At 42.3% G+C, this 7,051-nt stretch overlaps 1 non-coding gene across 1 annotated transcript; it reads right to left on the reverse strand.

The window, feature by feature from the left end:
- Nucleotides 1–4,150: 4,150 nt before the first annotated feature.
- Nucleotides 4,151–4,257, reverse strand: LOC145769744 (U6 spliceosomal RNA). Its single transcript, XR_014289065.1, has one exon. It is a non-coding gene; the product is annotated as a U6 spliceosomal RNA (small nuclear RNA).
- Nucleotides 4,258–7,051: the final 2,794 nt, after the last annotated feature.

A 7,051-nucleotide genomic window follows, 5' to 3' on the forward strand; every position in this document is an offset into this window, starting at 1 on the left:
CACAAAAGTCCTGGTAGGCTTCTTCCACGTTGTTGGTGTGAGGAGATGGGAGATACTGTGTAGCTTCATTGGTCAGGACGCTGTAGTAATCTCAGTTAGCCATTCTGAAGTTCCATCGCTTAATAGGCTTGCTCGAGACAGGCATTATGAGCGTTGGAGCCGTGATAATCGAGGGTCGATGTTGGGACCTGGGGAACTTCTCTAGCACACGTCTGTCCGGTTGGCAATTATCGGGGTCATCACTTGCGAAAGCCATATCGGGGTTTGTACCAGTGTTCCAGCGTCCGGAGAAGAAGCTCGCTGCACCTTTGGGATCGTGCAGTAAGGTGAGGTTATTATTGGCTGACCATGAGGCCAGGCTTTCTCCATCGGTGTTGGTGGTCTTGTAGCCCCAGTTAACGTGGTGGCAATTAAAATCGCCAGCATTTAGGCTGGGTTGGGGGAACATTGGGATGGCTGTTGGTGTTAAGCGTGAGGGTGGTGGCTTCTATACAATATACATTGATGATGTGATGGCCAGATATGTCTATGCATAGCCACTCTACCTCCGATTGGGCACTGGACTGGTTTATTGGCGTCCAGCCCAGTTGCTCATGGACAAACGTGGCGAGGCCGTGTTTCTTGCTGATGGTTGCGCCTGCGAGTGCGTGAAGTTGGGTAGGCCTAATACCAACTTATCCACAGATGTGCAGTGGGTCTCCTGGAGGAGAATAACGAGGGCCTGATGTTTTGTGGCCAGATACTCGATGATGCTGAGCTTGCTGGCCGTAATGCCCTCGGTGTTCAGCTGCAGTACGGTGGGTCGTCGGTACTTTTCGACAGAGGAGCTGCCGCGCCCTGGGAAGGGTGTTTCCCTATCCACCCTGCACTGAACCTGGGCCTGGTTTGCTCGAGTGTGACAAACTTCGCTTCGCATATTTTTGTTTTGTTTTATTGTTTTATTAACTTTATCCTGCATTGCGGGAAAGCGGACTTGAGCGCTATGCATCGGTGTACGCCTTCCGACGTACACCTGACCCACCGGAATGGCCCGTTTCGGTGAGTCCGATCCCTTAACGGGAAATTTTTTTAATTTTTTTTTAAATTATTGGGTACCGTAGCCTAATTATCATTGCCGTGTTAGGGTTAGGGGTTAGAGGTTAGGGTTAGGGGTTAGGAACTCACCGAATTAGACTCACCGAATCGGACTCACCGAATCGGACTCACCGAATAGTAGCAGACCCTGACCCACGTTGCAGCTGACTGCAATGTCTGTTTCCGGTTGTCTGCTCTACTTATAACTTAAATTTTGGTACTACCCATTACTCGAAATCGATCACTGGGTAGAGGCAATTATCGTAAAGTTTCTTGCCCAGAGAAACAACAGCAAGTGCAGGTGGCTGGAGTCGAACACACAGGCTCTCGACTGCTAGACCAACGCGCTAACCACTCGGCCCACTGCTGCCTATCTTTTTTTCTTGAAGATATGGTACTGACGGGAGGTACCACGAGAAGATGCTTGTTCTTCTCCCCAAATGTACAGGTGGTAAATGCCCAGTAACAAATTAATCATCTATTACCGGTAACAAATGCATTTTTGTGTTTAGTTCAGTTTTCCTTGATGTGGTAACTTGTTCAACTCTATAGGCTAGACCAGGGGTCACCAACTGGCGGCCCGCGGGCCGCATGCGGCCCGCCACGCTGTATCGCTGCGGCCCGCAGAAAGTATCAGCGCACAAGCAGGGCTGGATTTCAGCCGGAGCGGTCCGGAGCGCCGCTCCGGAAGCTCGATCAAAAAATTGACTTCTCCGGAACGGCGTTCCGGAAGCTCAAATATTTTATACTCTTATTATGCTTTGCCCTGTTCAGTGAAAGTAGCCTATATCCATAATTCTTGATGAGTCGAACACGTTAAATCGGGTATTTACTCTGATAATATATCTTCGTACCAGTCTTGACGGAAGCGAACCTGTGAATGTATTTGTAGATCTTGTTGAGCTCGCTAGTCTTACGGCGAATGGCATCTTTGATTCCCTGAAAAGCTGCCTAAAATCATATGGCATGTCTACAACATTTTTATCTTCTTGTTTGATTGGTGTTGTATGTGATGGCGCGGCTGTGATGATAGGTCGCAAAAATGGTGTAGCAATATGGCTTCGTGATTAATTTCCAGACATTGTGGTGTGGTATTGTGCAACCATAGATTGGAACTATCGGTTCGTCATGCTGTAAAATCAGTCAGTAATTTGAATCGATTTCAATCTTTTATGGACAAACGCTTTAGCCTTTACCACGCTTCTCCTAACAATAGCAGGGAATGGGTGAATGTGCAGCGGCTGTTGAAGAGCAGTTGTTGAAAATCGGAAGAGTATAGGCCTACTGGACGCACGTTGGGTAGCCTCGAGTTTCCGCACAGTTAGTGCCGTCTGGAATGATTTCCCAGCACTTGTCAAATTTTTCAAAAAAGGAGCTATTAGCAACACAAGAGATTCTCGGGAACGTGCGAAATATCAAGGACTCTTGTCGAAGATAACATCCACGGATTTCTTGTTGGACTTGGCTTTGATGTACGAATACTCGCAAGAATTATCCAAAATAGCCTTAGCCTTGAACTGTAAAACAGAGCATGTAGGCTATACTATTTGAGATGCAGATAACAAAATTAATAATTTTGCAAAATTATTTGAAACACGAAGGAACGAACCCGGACGACAATATGGCATTGCTGAGGATGCTGAAGAAAACTTAGAGTTCAAAGGTGTAGAATTACATGTAAACAATTGCAGAAATAGCCCGCTAATCAATCCCCGCATATTCTACACTGTAAATCAAAAAGTGTAGTTTTAACCACTTCTAGGGGTGGTCTAAAAATTCCACTTCTACTTTTTCATTCCCACCCCATAGCCTATTGGGAAAGATGGTCATTTCCACCCTACCAAAGGGTGATATTTTCCACCCAACAGAGAAGGGTGTACAATCACTTTGGAAATTCCATCCAAGATCGCTTGTTGAATTCAACAGGCTTGTCATTTATTAACAGCTGAAAAATACTTGATTCAACTATTTGGCCAGAGGACACAGTAATGACACACGGAGAAAACGAAATCATTGAAGTGGCAAAGAGATTACGCTTAGATGAACGCGAAGCTGCTGTGAGAGGACTTCGTGAATATATAACTACGAAAAGAAGATCCCAGAGTCTTCAAAATTTGATAGCGTCACTATAATCCCTTCCAGTTTCATCGAGCAGTGTGAGCGCGGATGTTCACAAATGAACTTCATACTGACATCTGACCGTGCTTCTCTACACACTGTAACTGTTTCAAGTTTACTCTTTATACGAATGATCCGTCTTACACTGAGAAATTTTTAACCAGCGAAGTAGGCTATGTTGGATCCTGATTACGCCATGGACGTAACCCGGCAATTGAGACCCGAAGTCGCCAGAGGTTTTATGATTTTGAATACGATAAGTGTCTTAAAAATTGTAGGCTATAACTTGAAAAATCAAAAGTGGAAAAAACTAAAAACAATTTTTTTTCTTTTTTTTTTCTAGGCTATAACTTGTATTTTTTTGTATTATTGTTTCACTAAAATATGAATATTTGCATTGAACAACGCTATACCATCTATAGACCATGATAATTACTTTAGCAACGTTTTAGGTAGGCTACATCAAGTGTGTTGTTTCAAAATCTTATAAAGGCATATTTCTGAATTTCTTCTACGGCACCTTACAGCGCATTTGGAAAGTAACAAACTAGCGCTCCGGAAGCCAATCTTCTGGAAATCCACCACTGCGTACAAGTATAACCAAAAATACTTTTTTTGAGGAGTTAAAGAGCACGAAGGCAAAAAATACTTTCTGGGAAGCATATTTTCGCTTTGCATACGATTCCACCGACCGACCAATCAGATTATAGCCTAGTTCTAGGTGGGGGTTGTTTAAAGTTATTCCAATGCGATGTCCAGCCACATTGACCCAGTGGTTGATTAAAACGTCTGGTTTCGATTTTCTGTAAGCATAGAGTTGCTTATTTTAAGTTTGCAAATATCATGTAAACACTAGTGTGCGTTTCACCGTTATTGTGTTTCACGAGCAGTATTCTCTTTATGCAAGTTTTTGTAGGCAAAATAGGTCGGTGTGCCAACTCAATTTATAATAAATTGGCAAAATATGGAACGCTTCACGATTTTGCGTGTCATCCTTGCGCAGGGACCATGCTAATCTTCTCTGCATCGTTCCAATTTTAGTATATGTACTGCCAAAGCAAGTACTGCAAAATGTTGTTAATCAACAAATTCTTGCCACGCTAATAAGCACCACATGTGACAGTTGTCTATAATAAAGAAAGACGGTTTTATAGACTCTCACAAAAAGAATGAAAAACCAACTCATTGCTTTTTTTGAGGGAAGACTGTTCATGAATTACGATAGAATTACGATTTTTCGCTGATTTCCACAAACGTTTGTTTCATGGTGCCTGGTGCCTTTTTCCCTGCTATTGGAGATATGTTTGCAGGTCACTATTGTTGCCTGTATTGCGATGTGTCAAACATTTCCTTGTTTGCTGAAATTGTTAATTGCAAGATATCATTTGTGAAGCGAAGTGACAACACCACTCTTGCTTGGCGATGAATATTCTGATGAAACCACTCGCCTCGCTATAAGTGCGCAAAACAAGTGGCCATTGTTAAAGAAGTCAAAAGTGTTGTTAAAGGAGCTTGGCCTGGTTGTTCGACTAATTGTAGCGTTGTTCGACTAATTGTGTTGCTGCGGTATTCTAAGACAAATATTAACAACATGTAACGCTGGATACTGTATACGAAATCCGTTATTTTCTAGCATAAGAGTCAACTTACCTAAAATTGTATTACTGCGGCCCGCCACAGCTCTCCTTAGTGTCAAAGTGGCCCGCATGCAAAAAAGGTTGGTGACCCCTGGGCTAGACTATCTCTTTTTTCTCCTTGTCAGTCCAGTCTTCGAAATTTGCCTCGGCAATCGGCAATTGCCGAGGCAGATGCATGAATGGCACATTAGCCTCGGCAATAAAAATGCCGAGGCCACACGAGCGCTTATAAGGACCACAAGATTACAAAAATAACCCTAATTTTCTTAGACCACACCAGACTAGGAGGTTGATTCAATCTTACTATTGTTTGATGTTTTTATTTGGGTTACTTTCTATTACGCCGCCGCTTTGACACGTGCCCAGTTGGGAGAATTGAATCTTTTATAGAAATATCACCCTATTTGCATTGATTCAACGCCAGTAGACGTCAAATTATTGTAAGCATTTACTCCTTATCGCGCTTCGCCTTTCGGTATCTCGTCCAGCTGTATCAGAAACGATCGCGCCGCTTTCACGACAAACCACACAACATCAACAGACGTCGAATACATGTAAGTAATAGGTTAACGCGTTAACCTTTAGAGTGAGCTTTCATAATTGCGGTTTGTGATAGATGTCTGGTTGCGTAACAACAACAGGTGCAATTTTATGCACTGACAATGCTCATGTGAACTATAAAAAAAGTTCGCAACCTTATAAATACTGGCTTAATTGTTACGCAAAAGTTATTCTTTCATCGAATGCTTGTTCTTTACCAGTGTCATTGCCAATATAAATCATGGTAAAGGAAGATACAGTTAAAAAGTGGAATTTACCTGCTATAGGTTATGAAACTGAGGGGACAGAAGGAAAAGTTAGTGTAGTATTTTGCAAAATTTGTAAAGAATTTTATGACGGAAACAAATTGGAATTAGAAAAGCTACGGGGCCCAGTTAAAAAAGTAGTACAAAATTGGACAAATGGTACTTCGGCAGTGAACAAAAGTAATGCTTCCGATCATGTGACATCGCGCGTTCATGAACGGGCAGTTTTGCGTCTTCAAGCTTAAGCTTCAAGCGTCTTAAGACATGACGTCGTCGTCATTTCTTATTGGGCATTGTTGTTAAGCAATACAACCGGTCGGGAAAATTAAATCGATTTGTGCTGACTCGAACGTTAAATCAACCCAAAATTAACATACTTTCCCCCCCCCCCCCCGTGAGTTATTTAACATGAATTATCGTAACAGCGTGCGTATCGCGTTGCTCGCTTTATCGTTACTTTTGGTATTATTACATCACAACAAATCAAACAATGCGGTCTTGATAGACTACTCTATTATATTTTTCGCTTCTCGTTTTACATGTTGTTGTAGCCTACAATTTTTTCGTAATAAACGTTCACAGCAATTGCCGAGGCAATTTCAACTTTTGCCGTTTGGCCTCGGCAACGTTTTTGCCGAAGTAAAAATATGCTAATTTCGAAGACTGCAGTCACGTCCTGTATAGGACACTATACATATCGTATAGCAGGCCTCGAAATTCACGGCGGACACCGTAGACATGTCCGCCGTCACAGCATGTGATGCCCGCGGGAAGTACCATCTAGATCGGTCATATTTTTCCGCCGAGAAATAACACAGGTACTGGCGATACAAATCGTCATTGCATAGCACGAACAATTGTTGCGATAATATATTTTCCGCGCATTCTAGCGCGCATCTAGAAAATGTGAATTACTGTATCCCTTAAATTCCATTCAAGCAGAAAAACTTTCGATTTTTACGTTGCTTTAACGAGTGATGACATTAAATCAGCGTAACAAAGGTGAATGCTTCGCTAAGAATCGATGGGAGCACGCGTAACTTAGTTCAAGTCTTACGTCACAATGTCTGGCTTTGATCTTCCAGTAATATTGATAAGGCAAGGTCGGTTACAAAATTAGATTATACGAGTAGTCGAGTAGGCTATTACAGCAAGATGCAGCAAAATTTGTAAAGTTTTGGTAGCCTATTATAGTAAAAAAGAAAAGGCCCATGGAAAATTTACTTTCGCTCACATAACAGGCAAAAATATATATATATACCTAAAGAAAAAAGCCCAGTGAAGCTTTGCAAAGCAGAAAATAGTAGCGGTAGTGTGGAAGTTTCCCGACTTGTGCCCAGAGCATTGTGCCAAGAAAAAGCCAATTAGTATTCATTAAACATACACATATAAAAAGTGCACAACCAAATAGTGTCC

The sequence above is a fragment of the Aplidium turbinatum genome, chromosome 4 (genome assembly GCF_918807975.1).
Source record: "Aplidium turbinatum chromosome 4, kaAplTurb1.1, whole genome shotgun sequence".
NCBI lineage: Eukaryota > Metazoa > Chordata > Ascidiacea > Aplousobranchia > Polyclinidae > Aplidium > Aplidium turbinatum.